Consider the following 19,407-nt stretch of genomic DNA (forward strand, 5'->3'; position numbering starts at 1 on the left):
TCTTTTCAAAATTATTTAGCTTTCAAAAACCTCATTTCCTCACCTATAAAATGGAAATAATAAAACTACAGGGCAATCTGTTGTGAAAAATAAATACATAGTAAAGATATACAGTAGTTGACACAGAGGAGTTGACATATGATGTTAATCCCTGACCTCTTCCCCTTAAGATGGAAAAGTTGCTCAGGTCTTATGTCTTTTGCAAGGCGCATAGGACTCGCAGAACTTCCAGCCGTTCATAGTCCCCCCGGTTTCATGTCAGACATCAAGCAGTTACATATTGGAAGATGCAGGCAGAGAATTCCTTGGCAAACTCTTTTCCGTAGAGTTGAATTCCTCGCCATCCTTGGATTTCTGTACTGCAATAGATGCCTATTTTTAGTTGCAGTAGAATACCTATTCTTTGCCCAAATTCTAGAATGCACCAAATGGGAAGCAAACTATGCTTAGAAAGGCAAATGGAGCAGTTTCACAGATTCCCTGGTCGCATGGGACCCTGAGTGCTCTGTGGCTCCACTGTTCCAGGTACATGTGTTTTGTTCTGGGGAAGATTATGATAGGATGCATGAACAACGAGGTCCTGCTGTACAGCACAGGGAGCTATATTCAATATCCTGGAATAAACCACAATGGAAAAGAATATAAAAAAGAATGCATATATGTGTATAACTGAGTCGTTTGCTGTACAACAGAAATTAGCATAACACTGTAAATCAACTATACTTCAATTAAATAAATAAATACACAGAAAAATTTTAAAAAAGGGAGGGTGGAGGGAATATCCTGATGGGCCTTCCAGCCACGGTAAGACTCAGCTTTGTGTGAGAGCCATGCGAGCAGGGGAGGCTGGTGTGGAGCGCAAGCAGAGGAGCCGCTTGGTGGAAAGGCTATGCTGGTGCATGTTAGGTGTTTGCTTTGGAAACCAGCGTCCAGCGTTGTAAGTGCACTGGACACACCTAACATTTACCCACACTTCACTCCCCCCACCTGTCAGCTGCCCCAGCACCTGGTAATTTGCACCACAACAGCCATTCACATGCTCCAGGTATTCAAGAAATGTCCATTGCACAAATGGACAACCATGTTGAAATATGGATCATAACTTTCAGAGCTGAGGATTGAACTTTTTAACCCCCTCTAATAGGATAAACTGTGTGTGTATGTGTATAACATTGTCTGTTTAATTCTCATATCAAGCTGCAAAGCTGCTACGTGTTCCGCCATTTCATAGAGAGAGAAACTAAAGACTAGAAATGTTAAGCTAGTCAGTGGTGGAAGTGGTTGAACCAGGTTTGCACTGACGTCCTTCTGTGTGAAAGTCTAATTCCACTTAATGGCACCTCGCTGACTTTATAGACAAGCCCTCCTCTGTTTCTCTTGATTATGACTTCTAACTCAGAGTGCTTTTTGCAGGATTTGTATTTCCAATTAATATCCTCAGTTCTTTTCCGTGTGAGAGTAGCTAACGAGCTCTCTCTTAACACAGGGACTCATCTGGCAACACATCTATATTTTTTATACGGATACCTGATCAGTTTGTTGATTAATTTCAATCCAGATTTAAGTCTTTCTTTAGAAATGTGGAAGGTTTTTCCTCAATAAGAATTTAACTTTCTTCCTTCATACTGTGATCCCTCTTCAGAAATATTCTAAGCATCTTTACTGAGAACCAGTAGCACAGGCCTGAAAAACTTTCATTATGTGAAGAGGGTGTTCGGCTAATTATGAGAAAAACATTGGACAGAAACAGACTGAAAACAGATATTCAGTATCACTTTAATTAGGCTGTACTGCTTGAGGAGTCTCTTCAAAATAATAGTCTTGATATTATTATAAACATGTTTAACAAAAAGGCATCTTGGCAATGCTTGCTGTCAGACCTGGCAATTAATTGAACTGACATTAATATTTAGACATTTAAGCGGAGCTCGCTGCACCTGGGGCAGCGGGTGATAGAGCTGCTGCAGGAGGCCCGTCAGTACTTGGGGGGCAGGGGCGGGGGGAGGCAGAAGTACTGCCAAGCTGGGCCAGGGACCGCCGGGGCCGCAGGAAGTGCAGAGATCAGAGACCACATCACATCAGACGTTACAGAAAAATCACAAGAGATTTTAGAGTAAAATTCTACTTTACCAAATAATCTATCACCTTCTTAAAAGCACCATCATAATTAACGCCATGGAATGAGTGAAAACAATGAGCCCCTGATATTTAGGGAAAATGTCAGGCAATGATCATTTTAAAAGCAGAATAAGAGGAGCAATAAGCACACGCAGCACCAGGAGTGGTGGAAGGGTCCGCGTGTTGGGCAGCATTTCTAAATGCATAAGTGTTAGCAATGCTTCGGTTTTTCTCTGTAGCTTGCTATGTAATTTTAAAAAAATCATAATCTGCCATGAATAAGCAAAAAAAGGAAACAAAAAAGAAAAAGAAAAGACCTTGCGTCACAGACAAGGGATGTCTTAAGGACATTTTAAGAGCATTTTAGTGGTTCAGAGGGAACCACTGGAAAACTCCTGGATGAGGACTGATGAGCCACCCAGTGGTGTGGACACCACTGAACAGGACCCCACTAAGCTTTGGATGACCACCAAAAGCGCATACAGTGCGGAGCTAACACTGCAGAGGACTCCATCCTGGACGGTGAGGTCACCATTCTTGGTGTCACGTGAGAACAGGATGAGAAACCGGGCTTTACCAAAAAGGCCTCACATGGTATGTTGGACAGCTTGTTACCAACATGCTTACCGGGTGGTTCTCCTTATTGATCTGCTTGATCAGATGTCTCAGCTACTAATATAGTGAAAGATCACATTTTTAAGCCTGGAAGAGAAGCATCTCACCGACCGGCACAGCTAGAACTAGCAGAGGAACCTGGAGTCATCCTGGTACAGAGGTGCAAGGTGATTACAGGCTCCTGTTCTGTAAATGTACTTCTAACCACTTGCAAGACACATGAGTGGGCTCTGAAACTGAACTCTTGGTGTGACACATAGACCCCAATGTTGATTCCCAGTTCAGTCTGTGGTGATGGGAGTAGAGGCCTTAGAGCATCCCAGATAGGTCCATTTCATGCCCATGCCTCATGAATGGACAGCTGAGGGGTCCAGCCTGAGCAGTTGAAGAAATGCAGTGCTCCAGAATCGTTCTGAATTCTCGGGTGTTCTCTACTTCAGCATGCCAACTTATTTCTGTGGACAGACACTAACATTCAGAGTTGCAACTGTGAGGCGACCAATGACAAAGATTGTCTTCTTGACCAAACTCTAAGAAAATATGCTTGTTTGTATGAAAAATATGGTAATGTGTGCAGGAGTGATGAAGCAGCACATCAACAATTTACCTTCAAATAATTGTTTAAAGTTATTCAAACTTGTAATTTAGCTGTAAGTTTGAAAGTGATTCAGAATTAGCAGAATAATACACAGGAAGGAAAAGGTGTCTACGCTTCGGTTTGACCGTGCCCAGAGTAAAGTTTATTGCTCTCTTAATTGATCTAATTCAGATATATAATAAGTACTTATTAAAATTCACCAAATTAATAAATGAGTTAGTGAATAAAGGAAATATTAACTCATATTTTATAAACTTTAAGCTCACAAAATTGTCCTTCAAATATTTCTGACTCTGTATTTTTAAAATCTTGTCAGCATTGGTAAATATTTACATAAGATTAAAATTAAATTTCCCCTCTGTGTTTATGAAATTTTCTGCTATAATTAGTATAAATTCAGCTGCAGGCAACAAAAATCCAAGTCAACTGATTAAAAATATTGACTTCTATTCTCTCTCATAACAAGAAATCTAAAGGCAAGAGGTTTCCAGATTTGGTTAAATCAGTGGCGCTTCAGGGTAATCAGGGGTCTAGAATTTTCCCTTTTTCCACAGACCCCTCTTCAGCATACTGGCCTCTGTCCACAACTTTGTTCTCTGAAGGCTATCACAGCTCCAAGCATCTCCTCATTACACAGCCGTCTATGTGCTCACCAAAGGAATATTCCCTTCATAGGACTCATTATAACAGTGAAGGAAACTTCTCTCAGAAGTGATCCCAGGAATTGTCTCCTCATGCATCAGAATTATCCTAATCTTTTGCCTCGACCAAGCACTGGCAGGGAGGAACCCCCATACTTAGGGTAAAGCAATCAAACTTGGCCCTCTTAGACTGGCGGTGATATGGGAGGTGTGGAGGTGATGCCTTTGCTTGATTGCATGACCATAGACTAAAAGAGGATATTGTTCAAAAAATGTTGAGGTTCTTCTACCAGAAAAAAATAAGGGAGTGGCAGCAAAGTATTTGAATAGACAATCAAAATTTTTGCAGCAATGGTAAACAAGAGGAAAAATTATACACCAGGAGGGCAAATAAACTTGAGCTGGCCATTGGGCAATCTCTACCACTGCCCTTTTGACCAAGAATCTTTTCTTTTTCTTTGTCGTGAGGGGCACCCTTTCTGTTATGATTTCAATAGACACACACACACACACACACACACACACACACACACACACCACCTTTGTAGAAAAACAGTATCTTTCCAGAATAATCTACCCTGTCCTGTATTCCCTGCTATTTTCCTCCTAATATGACTGAATACATGATACCAATAAATGCTTCAAAAACAGATGACATTGGTTAGTCTCTAAAAGTAGGTCATTTGCAAAGCTACACAAGAAGTATAAACAATAATTGGCAAATACAATAATTTTTAAGGTAAAAAATTTTATTCTACTCCTATGAATAAATGACTCTATACATACCTTGCATTACCAACAGAATTTTGTATAATATTTATCTGTACAACTTGCTATAGTCAAGACATAACTTAATCTAATAAGCAGTGATCAATCCCAGAAAACCACCCAAAAAAACTGAATTCAAATTTGCTCATTATCCTTCCTGTGGATTTTAGAAGTAGATTATTATTTATTCAATTTGCAGTATATTAATCTAGGTTTGTATTGTCATAACATACAACCTGTTTTACTTCTTGAACAAAATGTACCAAAGCTAAATATTGCTATATAAATAGGATATGAAGCAGCACCTAAGAGTAAATCCATGATGTTTGTATAGCCCTGGTTTACTTACAAAATGCTTTCAGAAAGTGATTTCTCTTTTCAGCTTCAAAGCAGCCCTGTGAACCAGTTATTTTTACCCCAATTAAAAATATTAAACTCAAAGAATGCATGATTTGGCTGAAGATTATGGGCTATAATGGTGAAGATTCAAAATTCAAGTCCTTAGTTCGTAAGCCTGTTTTGATATTTATAATTGAATATGTATTATATTAAGATCATTAATATTCATAATAGTAATATAATAATAATATTTATAAGTTAATATATTATATTAATTATATATCTAATATCACATAGATAATCATGACACCATTATAACATACATCATATATTGTACAGTACATGTATTATATAAAATATTGTATATTATATATAATAGTATATAAAATATATAAAACACCTAGTAAGATTACAGTGCAATGGAAATCAACATAAAAAAGTTTCTGTATATTTTTACTAATATTTTACTGATATAGCACTAACTTACACATAAACTGTTTCAACTGAATACAGATATTAAACCAAATGGTCTCTCCAGTATCATTCCAAAAATGAATTGATATAAAAAAATAAATCAATTAAGTTGGTAGTGAGAAGAAGTCTGTTTCAGTCTAAGAGTATGCAACTTTCTATAGAAACATATAAATTCAGGTCAAATTCATTATTTTTTCCATGGTTTCATCATGCATCAGATATTTAGGTTCACTAAGTAAATATGGCTAGAGGAACATCAAAGATATTTTCAATACGATAGCATTGGAGAAAATAAATTGGATCCAACTGACTTTAACTACAGCCCTGTCAAATAGAACAGAATTCTAATGTTTCTTTTCTGCTACGTATTAGTGAGGAATCTGATCAGTAAAAAATAAAATCCCACAGCTATTAAATCAAAGTAATTAGAGCCTCAGTGATGGGTGAAAGTGGAATCAGATGTCTTTTCTGAAAGCTATTAAGTGGCTAAAGTGTGTTTTTATAAATATGGTGCATGGGTTTGTAACTTTATTGAAAGAAATGTTTATTCTTATAATGAAGTCTGTCAAGTCAAGTTTGTTAGGGCTTGATATAATCATATTACTTTCAAAGGACTCTGACACTAAACATAAAGATAGGAGGCCATGGGACATCGTTAACGATGATGAGAGTTATGAGAGTTTTGTAAGGGATCGTCTCCTAGAATGACCCTTCAGACTTGGGATCTTTCACTACAGTTACAAACGTCACATCATCATTTAGCTGGGCTGGTAATGCTGCAGTGTAATTACATATTTCACTAATGGGTACACCACTGTAATTACACTGCAGTGTTGTTACATATTTCACTGATGGATACACCACTGGAATACACCAATTTTTAAAACTTGGAAGAAAGTTCTTTTTTTCCCAAAGTTTCAAGTTTTGTGTGGACAAGTAGGAAGAGCTGTGAGTGATGTGATAAATTCCCTGTCAAATCATGATTTTTTCCCTGATTCCAGTTAAACATGTTCTTGGGTTGAGAACTGTCAGTTTTAGTACATGAAGCTGTATGAATTGTGCTAACGTTCATTACCAAGACAATTCTGCATGAGTATAATGTGTAGTAGAGTCATTTAACCGTGTTCTGCTGTCCTCTAAAAGTAGCAGCAGAGATAGCCAAAAGATACAATCTCGTTTTATGTTAAAACCGACTCATTAAAGTACATACAGAACTAACTCCTGTTTCATTTAATGTGACCACTCTGCTTTCTTTGTGATTCATGTCCTATGCATAAGTAGGTTACCCATTCACTGGCTGCATTTTACTGTTCTGCTTTTACAGGTGTTCAGCTGAGCTCGAAGACAACAGGGATATTTGGGTGAACTAAACCCATCACATCAATAGCCACAAGGACCTCTCTGTTGAGAGTCCAGAATCATCACCTCCTAAAAACTGAAACCAATTTTACAAATTCCCTCATCAATCCTCGTTAGGATCTGGATAAATTTCATTCAAGTAGCATTAAGCAACTTTCAGATTAACAACCAGTGAAACTAAAGAACCCTGCAGGGGATCTTGGAAGGCCACTGAACTTTTGTAGCTCCTTTGAAATTTTGCTTTAGCCTAAGGCAAATGGGGGGTGGGATAGGGTGGAAGGGAACTTACTTTAACTAATTACATGTTTTACAACAAAATAACCTCAAGTGAATAGGCTCCCACAGATACTGACCTTATAAATATCAACTTGTATGTGTATATATAAACATATGTATATATAGGAGGTATCACTTTTCATAAACTTTGAAATGTTTAAAATGTTCCAAATTATACCTGAGTGAGCAAACTTTTGATCCTCCAACTGAGCTTTGCGAATCTTCCTTGTATCACTTGCTAGATTCTAAAATGGCATTTCCCCCTGAAACTATGAGAAGCAACTAAAATGTTATCATTTGTTTAAAGAATAACATTCTTAACAAATGTTAGAATATGAAAGTGTACATGATGTTCCACAACAAAGAGTTTGCAAATTAATCTCTGTAGAAAAAAAATGTAATTTGCAAAAGAACAAAAATATGTGCATGAATCACTGATATTCTGTTACATAATCTGTTAACAAAACTTCTGTCTGTTTAAAAAAGAAATACTGTTTGGTAGTTAGTGGCTAATGGAATATAAGTCTCCATGTCTTTGCATCATCCTTTGGAAGTATTACCTATACTCATAAGAGCAACCAGCTAATTCTTTGTAATATAAGCATTTCAAATTGCATTAAGGGTTTTATCCTCTAGAGTTTCCCTGGTCCTCACATAATTGTTTAGCTGTGTATCTGCAGCACAGTAGTAATGGGTACCGGGGATGTGGATGAGAGACCCAGACATTAAGGCTGAGCACCAAGTCGACTGCTGGGAAAATCCTACAAAATTTCTCTTTCTCTCTCTCTCTCTTTCTCTCTCTCTCTCTCTCTCTCTCTCTCTCTCTCTCTCTCTCTCTCTCCACTCTCTCTCTCTCTCCCCCTTTCAAATGTGTTATGTATTATTCCTATCTAATACATTAATGTATATGAAGTCATTTTAGCCATCGAACCATCATCATCACCCCATTTTGGTTCATATTCATTGAGCATCTATCTATATGGCAGACAGTAGACCCACACCTCTGTGCAAAAACACATAACTGTCCTTTATGTAGCCACTATCTTTCCAATTTGGGGGGGTTCCATATATATGAGTTAGCATATGGTATTTGTTTTTCTCTTTCTGAGTTACTTCACTCTATGACACACTCTAGGTCCATCCACCTCACTACAAATAACTCAAGTTTGTGTCTTTTTATGGCTGAGTAATAGTCCACTGTATATATGTGTCACATCTTCTTCATCCATTCATCTGTCAATGACATTTAGGTAGCTTCCATGCCCTAGCTATTGTACATAGTGCTTCATTGAACATAGTGCTACGTGTCTCTTTTTGAATTATGGTTTTCTCAGGGTATATGCCCAGTAGTGGGATTGCATCTATGTTCATCAGTGATATTGATGTGATATTGAAATTTTTTTTTCTTTTTTTTGATAACTTTTTCTGGTTTTGGTATCAGGGTGATTGTGGCTTCAAAGGATGAATTTGGGAGTGTTTCTCCCTCTGCAACTTTTTGGAAGGGTTTGAGAAGAATCGGTGTTAGCTCTTCTCTAAATGTTTGATAGAATTCGCCTGTGAAGCCATCTGGTCCTGGGCTTTTGTTTGTTGGAAGATTTTTAATTACAGTTTCAATTTCATTACTTGTGATAAGTCTCTTTATATTTTCTAATTCTTCCTGGTTCAGTCTTGGAAAATTGTACCTTTCCAAGAATTTGTCCATTTCTTCGTGGTTGTCCATTTTATTGGCATATAGCTGTTTGTAGTAGTCTCTTATAAACTTTTGTTATTTCTGCGGTGTCAGTTGTGATTTCTCCTTTATCATTTCTCATTTTATTGATTTGCATCCTCTCCCTTTTCTTCATGATGAGTCTGGCTAAGGGTTTTTCAATTTTGTTTATCTTCTCAAAGAAACAGCTCTTAGTTTTATTGATCCTTGCTATTGTTTTCTTCATTTCTATTTCATTTATTTCTGCTCTGATCTTTATGATTCCTTTCCTCTACTGACTGGGTTTTCTTTGTTCTTCTTTCTCTAGTTGTTTAGGTGTAGAGTTAGATTGTTTATTTGAGATTTTTCTTGTTTCTTGAGGTGATATTGAATTGTTATAAACTTCCCTCTTAGAACTCTTTTTGCTGCATCCCATAGGCTTCGGATCATTGTGCTTTCATTGTCATTTTTTTCTATGTATTTTTCCTATTTCTTCATTGAGTTATTCAGTGATGTCTTGGTTATTTAGTAGCACACTGTTTAGCCTCTGTGTATGTGTGGTTTTTACAGTTTTTTTCCTCTAACTGATTTCCAATCTCATAGCATTTTGGTCAGAAAAGATGCTTGATACGATTTCAGTTTTCTTATATTTTCCGAGGCTTGATATGTGACCTACTTTCGGGTGGAGTGTTGTATAAATATCAATTAAATTTATTTGGTCTATTGTGTCATTTAAAGTTTGTGTTTCCTTATTTATTTTCTGTTTGGATGATTGTCCATTGGTGTAAGTGGGTGTTAAAGTAAACACTCAGTTGTGAAGCTTGTTTCTGGATATCTCTGTGTGTGCATATATAAACAGGGAGAGAGTAAGAAGGCAGGAGTGAGGGACATTCTGACAAACATGATCTCCATGTATCTTCATTTTAAAATGCTGTATTTTCCCTTTCGGTCTGCCATTTCACCTGCTAAATCCCCCAAACACTGTGAGAAATAAAAAGACACGATTCAAAGGAATGTGCTTTTTTGAACATGGTTGGTATTTCTATTATCATCATCACTGGTCTCCAGTCCATGAAAAGCCAAGAGAGTGGACACACCATCACACCAAGTGGAACAGAGGAATCCATAATCCAGCAGCATCCCCACCATGGAAAAGCATCAACTGATGGGTTTCCTGAGTGCCCAGATTTTGTGAATAAATTAGGGACATTTTCTGTAAGCAGCAGGTTCCTTACACTCTACCTGAGTGATGTTTTTAATGAAAATCTGATTGCATAAAATTCTTCATCGTCTGCAGGTTAATATCTAAACTCCTTAACTTGGTGTATTAGATTGCTTGTGATCCTTCAGTCTCCACGCTTGTTACTCTTTCCAGCTGGACAAAGTACTGTTCCTGGTCATCACAGCACTCTTCCATAGTGGAGCCCATGTGCCCACACCTCCAGCCTCTAGTCCCTGACCCACCCTGATGATCCAGTTGGCAATCCCAACTCATCCCTGAGGACCTAGTTTAGATGTAAACTGAGCCTTCTTCTCTGCTCTAAACAATGTGTCTCGTGGGGTACTGGTGCTCAGTACTCATGCTTAGTAGTCTTTCAGAAAATATTGGGAAATGAAGTGTTGGAGAATTGAAATTTGGAATATGGTATAAACTTTTCTACTAAGTCATACACAACTCTAGTTTTCTTACAATGAATATAATTGCAACTCCAATGTAACAATGGAGAGAGTATAACAGTAGGAACTTCCAATGTCATAGTTTTAAATAAGTTGTCCCAAAGATATCTGAGAATTCCCCAAGGACTTCTTTACGTATGGTCTCCTTTCTACCTTTTGAGGCTTATGTACTAGTTCAGTCACTGCCCTTTCAGAGTTGCCCCAGATTACCCCCTAGAAGCATTACAAACTTTCCCCAAAATTCCATGAAGAGATAAACAGCTACCTAAATTCCTCAACAAAGAATAAGAGTTTTTTGCTCCAACTTTCCCTCAAAAACTACCAGGCTTACCACCTCCTTCCTCTTGCTCCTGTGTACTTCCCTTCCCCACCCCAGATTTCACATTATTCTCCCCTCCATGGAAAAAAGAAATTCAATCCTCTTTGGCTTTTATTACCAAACATATATAGGGCAACCCCTCAGATTTTTCAGAAGTACAGAGGATTTTTTAATTTGCCTGTAGGGACTTCCCTGGTGGTGCAATGGTTAAGAATCCGCCTACCAATGCAGGGGACACGGGTTCAAGACCTGATCCAGGAAGATCCACATGCTGTGGAGCAGCTAAGCCCGCGAGCCACAACTACTGAGCACCACATCTACTGAAGCCCATGTGCCTAGAGCCCGTGCCACGCAACAAGAGAAGGCACCACAATGAGAAGCTTGTGCACCACAACGAAGAGTAGCCCCCACTTGCCGCAACTAGGGAAAGCTATCGTGCAGCAATGAAGACCCAACACAGCCAAAAGTAAATAAATAAAGAAACAAACAAACAAATAAATAAATTTAAAAAATAAATTTGCCTGTAGAAGGTTGGTGTGACTGTAAGGAAACTGTTTTCTTTTCTGGTGCATAACTCCTTTTTCAAAGTTATTCTTATTTTCTATTTTACCTCTATCTTTTCTTCCTCATTACATTCTCACCCATACACCTTTAAAAAGTAGTAACCGCCTCAAGCAGCAAATCTCCTGCTCTGACAATTTTTGTTGTTGCTGTTTTCAGGTAGCTTAGCTGGCAACCAACTCAAGCAATCTGCAAAACAAAATAAAAGGCACATAAGGAGAGAGCCTGAGGGGTTCTCTTGTAAGCATTCTGTACATGTTTAATGCATCTGTGGTGCTACACTCCCCCATACACACACACACACACACACACACACACACACACACACACACACACACAAGTGCCTTAGTGTCATTGTTATAAGTGATCAGCCATGTTTTTGATAGATGTGCTATTTTATTATTGTAATACTATATAGAATTACAGCAATCATGTTAGCTTATCAAATAAAAAGGGTATATAGTGAGTCTATAAAGCAATGACTTAACCTCACATATTTTTTAGATTTAAAATTAGTAATGTATTTTCAGGATGAATATCAGGATGATTTTCATAACAGAAGAAAGAGTTTAATCCATGCATCCTTCTTCAGCACTAGTTCTCTCTGACCTCTGCAAGATTACCTCATCTAACCTGTTATCCAGGAAAATATTTGGCTTCTCATACTAATCTAACAATCAACTATATTGTAATGCTAATAAGAATATGACACGTGATGAAACAATAAAAGTCACCTCAGAACATAATGTATTGAGGGAGATTAGCCATTGAAAGGGTCTATTAGATGAGAAAAATCTTTAATGGAGTATTTCTCAAGCTTTACAGTATATAAAATTCATCTGGGGAACTTGTTACTACAGAATTCCCTCATCCCCAGGGGCTTGATACTCTGATTCACTGAAGTCTGGAGTGGGGACAAGTAGCCTGCACTGTCACAATCACCTCCAGAGAATTCTGCAGTAGGTGGGTCAGAGCACACTGGAAAATGCTGCCTGAGTGGGTGTGTTTGGCTAACTTGAGGTACCCTGAATATGCAGATTATCAGGGAGCAGAGGAAGGGGGTTAAGGAAAAGCAGGGGCTTCCGAAGCTTTGAAATTCCCAAAAGACAGAATTTACAATTTCCCATAAAGCAAATGACTTTACTTTTTTCTTTTTTTCCTAAATATGAATTTCATCTGCTCTTGGTATTACCTTTTAATGTGGCTATTTGATTTATAATAGTTTCCAATCTCTCTTCTTGTTGTTATCACAGCAATGATCCAGGGCATACAACCTGTCTTTTGTACATTAATTGAAAACTTTTGCTAATATCCACACTTAATACTAAAGTTTTGTTCACAATCTACCCTACAGATTTTTTGCTGCTAAATGACATGGAAATTACACAAGAAATTTATAAAACATCGAGATCAAGATAACTATATTAAAAGAGAAGAAAGTCTTATGTCTCAGTAACAAACAACACAAATATCTCAGCAGCCTAACATAAGGACATTTTTATGTATTTAATGGCCCTCAAGGGTCCAGGCTAGGTTCTGGGCAGCCATCTTCCTGCAGTATCTCAAAGATCCTGGATGCTTCAGTCTCCGCTTCATCGTCCATCATTGTCATATATTTCCAAAGTAGGCAGAGAGGAAGATCCTGGAGACGCATGCTGGCACTTAGATGCCTTGGCTTGGAAATGATCATTTCTCCTCCTGCACAGACCCACTCACTGGAACTAGTTCATGGTCACTCCTAACTGCAAGGGGCCAGGAAAGTGTCATCTTTGTAGGAGCAGGAAGAGAGGAGAATGTAGGTGAGCTCTCAGAATAAGGAGAAGACTCATCATCTTTTTTTCTGAGAAAAATCCTTTCTATTTTTCTGGTTTGTTCACCTGTCCATTTTTTCTTTTCTCTCTCTCTTTCTTTTTTTTTTTTTTTTTTTTTTTTTGCAGTATGCGGGCCTCTCACTGTTGCGGCCTCTCCCGTAGTAGACCACAGGCTCCGGACGCACAGGCTCAGTGGCCATGGCTCACGAGCCCAGCTGCTCCGCAGCATGTGGGATCTTCCCAGACCGGGACATGAACCCGTGTCCCCTACATCGGCAGGTGGACTCTCAACCACTGTGCCACCAGGGAAGCCCTTTTCTCTCTTTTTGAAATAGATTAGATTGATTCTCTAAATGTCATCTTTCATCTGATGGGACCTTAATGTGTATCTTTGTTTCTCTTTTCCCCATGAATTCTGAAAGATTTTCATAGCTTTATTCCACATCACTCTTCAAACCCTCATATCAACTCTTAAAACTCTAAGAACTTTCTTTTTCTCTGATTTGTCCATTTCCACACACATTTTTTAAATATTTTTTTGACAGATGTAATATCTTCCAGTATAAAAGAACCTATGAATTTGGTTTATTGCTTTAAAAATCCTCAGACAGGGCTTCCCTGGTGGCGCAGTGGTTGAGAGTCTTCCTGCCAATGCAGGGGACGTGGGTTCGTGCCCCGGTCCGGGAGGATCCCACATGCCACGGAGCGGCTGGGCCCGTGAGCCATGGCCGCTGAGCCTGCGCGTCCAGAGCCTGTGCTCCGCAACGGGAGAGGCCACAACAGTGAGATGCCCGTGTAGCGCAAAAAAAATAAAAATAAATAAATAAATAAAAGTCCTCAGACATATGTCCTTGTACATGGCAAATCATGGCAAGTATGGAAGGGCTGTTATTTAAAGGAGTACCATTAAAGCTGCAACCTTAGAACAGGGTCGACATCAAAGCAATACAACCTAGCAGCAAAAATCCTGCCTCCTAAAACTTGTACTTACTCCTTCAATTTGCTCTCTGTCCAGTTCTCCTGCAGCTTCAGCCCAGGTACCTCTGGTCCTTAAACCCTTATCTTCTGCATCTCACTCCTATTTCTTTATATTTAGCCTCAGAGTCTGCATCATGAAAACCCAAAGACTAGTTTGAGAAGGAAAACAAAACAAAACAAAAAACTTTTGAATAAAGGGAATACATTGAATGGGCAAAACCAAAACTTTGTTTTCTGAACAGAGGAGGGAGGGAAAGTGTTAAATGTAATGAATTTGCCCCCATAGTTTATTGCTCACAGTGTCTTTGTGATATATAAACTTGAGATGCTGTCTACTTACAAACTTACAACTTCTCCCCCTACTGGATACATGGTAGTTGCACTTAAGTACTTCTGGAATTTCCAGCAGACAGATCCTGGTGGGTGATATCACAGTCTTGTCCCAGCAAAATATTCAACATTGGCGTTTAATTTCATCTCCATCCTGAGCAGTGTCTTAAGGTTAGAGAAACAGTGTTGAGGGAAGAGAACATTAAGGTGAGCAGCCACCGTGTATCTTTCTGTTTCAAAACAAGCAACCTCAGGGCCCTCTCTAACCCCTATTTACTCTGAAACCCTGCTGTAGATGCGATCTAACCACTGCAGTCCTGTTTATTACCTATCCTGCTTTGTTTAGAGTAAACTGTTGGGGAAATGTTTTACCTTGGGCTCTAGAATCCAAATGGATGAGTTGGAGAGAGTTTTCATTCCTGAATGTAAGTGCTTGCTTATTATTGTCTTTCTTTCTTTCTTTCTTTCTTTCTTTCTTTCTTTCTTTCTTTCTTTCTTTCTTTCTTTCTTTCCCTCCCTCCCTTCCTTCCTTCCTTCTTTCCTCTCTCTCTCTCTTTCAGGTCCCATCACTGTGATTCCTAAAATTGATTCCAAATCATTTGTACTGAACCCTGAAAAAGTACATGTATATAATTTCCCATCCTTCCAGAAACAAATAGTTTGTAGAAATGTCCTGAAATGCTTCCAAAATATTTTGTTATGACTCCTTCATCATAAGACCCAAAGTTTCAGCTTTATTCTCACAGGATGATGTCCACGCGGACACAACTAAAATGTGTCTTTCTCCTGGTATTTCTGCCCTGATGGTGCATCAAAATCCTCTTGTCATGCAAAGAGAATTCTAATTTGGTAAAAAAAAGATTAACAGTTAATAAAAGCTGAAAATAAAACTAATTTCTAATTTGTCATTGCCTGAGGATTATTTTTAATTTTTTTTATTTTTTAAATTTCTTGATAGAGTTCACTTCTGTAACATTGCACATTTGCATGGTTTGTTTACCAGACATTTTCACAGTCTCAGATAGTACATTATCCTATGATTTGAAACTTGGTATTAGAATAATCTCAGTGTGTCATGTTTCCTATATAATAATTTCAAAATGGTAGCTAAGTGTCCTGAACTTAGTTCCCAAATCAAGAAGCATGTAACTCCACTGGGGCTGTGAATCATGTGGCCCATTTAAAATTAGTATGATGGAAAAAATTAACAACATTTTGGCTATCAGCCTGTCTGAGTGTGACTGTCTTGAGATACAGCTGACCCCAGTTTTCAAGTAGACGAGGTCTATTTTTCATGTCTGGAATTTGTGGTTTCCATTTTGGGCTTATTCTCAGTCAGCTCTTTCTATACTGTGGACCTCATCAAAATTAAAAACATCTGTTCTTTGAAATATTCTGTTAAGAGAATGAAAAACAAACCTCAGGCTCTTAGAAAATATTCATAAATCACGTCTCTGACAAAGGACATGTATCCATCATATATAGAGAATTCCCAGAACTCAGCTAAGAAGACAAATGTCAGTGAAAAGAAGGGTAACATAGTTGAACATACACATCACAAAAGAAGATATACTACTGATTATGAACAAGCATATGAAAAGACATTCAACATCATTTGTCATTAAGAAATCACAAATTAAAAAGTAGTATGATAGAACTGTACACTTCTCAGAAAGGCTAATATTGGAAGAAAAAAAGGAAAGGGCAATACAAAATATTACCAGGAATGCTGAACAGCCAGAACCCTCCACAATGCTGGTGGGGCTGCAGAATGACACAGCCCAAGGGGAAAACACTTGGGCACTTTCTTAAGTAAATATACACCTGCCATGTAAAACACTTATTCCATTAATTTTTTTTTGTTTGCTTTTTCCTGAGATAAGTGAAAACATGTTCCTGTCCAAGATTTGTCCATCATGTTCATAACAGCTTTGTTTGTAACAGCTCAAGGCTGGAAACCACCACAATGTCCATCAAAAGGTGAACAGGTAAACAAATCGTGGTATATTCAAACAACGAATACTACTCAGTAATAAAAAAAGAATGAATTGATATATGCAACACGAATGAATGAATCTCAGAATAATGATACTGACTGAAGGAAGATGAATGACCCTTCTTCCCTACCAAGAAAGAGTGCATCCCACTTGGCTCCATTAAGTGCAGACTAATCTTTAAAACAGAAAGCACATCAGCAGGTGCGTGAGGATGGGGGAGGGTCTATGAGGAGGGGCAACAAGGAGAGCGGGGATGATGGTTGTTCAGTATCTTGACCTGGTCATAGTGTCACTGTTGTAAAAAATATGTCAAAACATCAAGTTTTACTGTTTACTTGTATAATTGATTATTTATTTAACTCAATTAGGTCTTTTTAAAAAAACCAAAGTACCGATTGTAAAAAGTTAGACAATAGACCATATAATGAAAGACACACCAAAAATAAAATATAACAGAGTATATAACAGAGTATATTTAATGTGAAGTGGCTGGGAAAATATGAAACTCACTATACCAATTATTCCTATAAAAGCTTTGAGGTTGATGGAGCCTCAAAACCAGCAGAGTTCATACCAGAACAAGGTGCCAAACCTTCCTGACTATGACTATGGTTATAGTTATTGCAGAAGCTTAAAATTCATCTCTATAAGCCATGCATCTTCCAGGCTACCTCCCAAGGTCGTGTGAAGATCAGCACATATTTTATTTTTCACACAAATTATCTTTTCTTTATTGAGATATAAGTTTCATATAACATTATATCAGTTTCAGGTGTACAACATAATGATTTGGTATTTGTATATATTGCAAAATGATCACCACAATAAGTCTAGTTAACATCTGTCACCATGTATAGTTACAAACTATTTTTTCTTGTGATGAGAACTTTTAAGATCTCTCCAACAGTACATATTACAGTATTATTAACTCTAGTCACCATGCTGTATCAGCACATATTGAGTCAAACCCTCGTTCCTTCTGTAAAGTGTCTCAGCAGTGGCTCAACGCACTGGACTGTGATTTATTATCTTTTTATGTCTCCATCTCCCATCCTATGATTTAATTTTTTTTTCTTTGTTTTGTTTTTCAGGGTCTTTGGTCTTTATACCCTAGTCATTTGGAATGTTTTAAATAAAAGTATACTCAACAGATGCTCAGGAAATAAGATTGAATAAAGATCAGAGAACACAAAAACATTCAATTAATAAATGGTTCCTTTTGCTCCAGCAAAATGATAATCACAGGTCTGTTATCTATGAACTTCCTATCAATCCTAGTCTCTTAGAAGCCATAACACTCAACCTATTCAAACTATAATCTGTAAGTAATCTGCAATCTATGCCTAGTCTGCTCCTCAGCCTTGGAGAAGAAGGTCTTGGAGCTCCTTGGAGGAGGTCCAAGTTTCCTTCGATGAGGTGTATGTTCAATTATTATGAGTTTTATAGGCAATATATAGGTCAGGACTCAAAAGCAAATGCAACAAATACTTTCAAAAGATCAGTCATGCACACAACACATGAATTGGCCTCATGTTTATCAATCCAGAGTAAGGGGCCTGTGTTCTCCTACTTTGAGAACTTTCCAGACCAGAAGGATATCAAATGCAATGAAACAAACAAACACACACACATATGAGTCAAACTAAATAATTCTGAGGGCCAGACTGCCCTTCAGGTGGCCAGTTTGGAATACCTGCTCTACCTAAATGGAAAAGAAGACCCATGTTGCAAGGGAAAATGGTCTGACCAGGACAGGAAAGCAGAGGAGGAGGATGGCACATTTTGGAGAGGACACAATCATGAGTGGAAATACCACAGGACAAATGCCTGTCTTAGGGGGATAGAGTCAATTTATGAAAAACTTGAGTATGAGCACAAGAATTCAGAATGGAAAACCCATCGTACACGCTGGACCTTCAAGATGGCAGAGGAGTAGGATGTAAGGATCAACTTCCTCCCCACAAATACATCAGAAATACATCTACATGTGGAACAACTCCTACAGAACACCTACCAAACTCTGGCAGAAGACCTCAGACTTCCCAAAAGGCAAGAAACTACCCACGTTCCTGGGTAGGGCAAAAGAAAATAGAAAAAACAGAGACAAAAGAATAGGGATGGGACCTACACCTCTGGGAGGGAGCTGTGAAGGAGGAAAAGTTTTCACACACTAGGAAGGCCCTTCACTGGTGGAGACGGGGAGTGGCGGGGGGTAAGCTTCAGAGCTACGATGAAGAGCACAGCAACAGGGGTGCAGAAGCCAAAGCGGAGAGATTCCCGCACACAAATCAGTGCTGACCAGCACTCACCAGCCCGAGAGGCTTGTCTGCTCACCTGCCAGGGCAGGTGGGCGCTGGGAGCTGAGGCTCAGGCTTTGGAGGTCAGATCCCAGGGAGAGGACTGGGGTTGGCTATGTGAACACAGCCTGAAGGGGGCTAGTGCACCACAGCTAGTCGAAAAGGAGTCCGGGAAAAAGTCTGGAACTGCCTAAGAGGCAAGAGACCACTGGTTGTGGGTGCATGAGGAGAGGGGATTCAGAGCACTACCTAAATGAGCTCCAGAGATGGCTGCAAGCCGCAGCTATCAGCGCGGACACCAGAGACAGGCATGAAACACCAAGGCTGCTGCTGCAGCCACCAAGAAGCCTGTGTGCAAGCACAGGTCACTATCCACACCTTCCCTCCAGGGAGCCTGTGAAACCCACCACGACCAGGGTCCCGTGAACCAGGGACAACTTCCCCGGGAGAATGCATGGCATGCCTCAGGCTGGTGCAATGTTACGCCAGCTTCTGCCGCGGCAGGCTCACCCTGCATTCCATACCCCTCCCTCTCCCCAGCCTGAGTGAGCCAGAACCCCCT

Source organism: Stenella coeruleoalba (assembly GCF_951394435.1).
Source record: "Stenella coeruleoalba genome assembly, chromosome: 13".
Classification (NCBI taxonomy): Eukaryota; Metazoa; Chordata; class Mammalia; order Artiodactyla; family Delphinidae; genus Stenella; species Stenella coeruleoalba.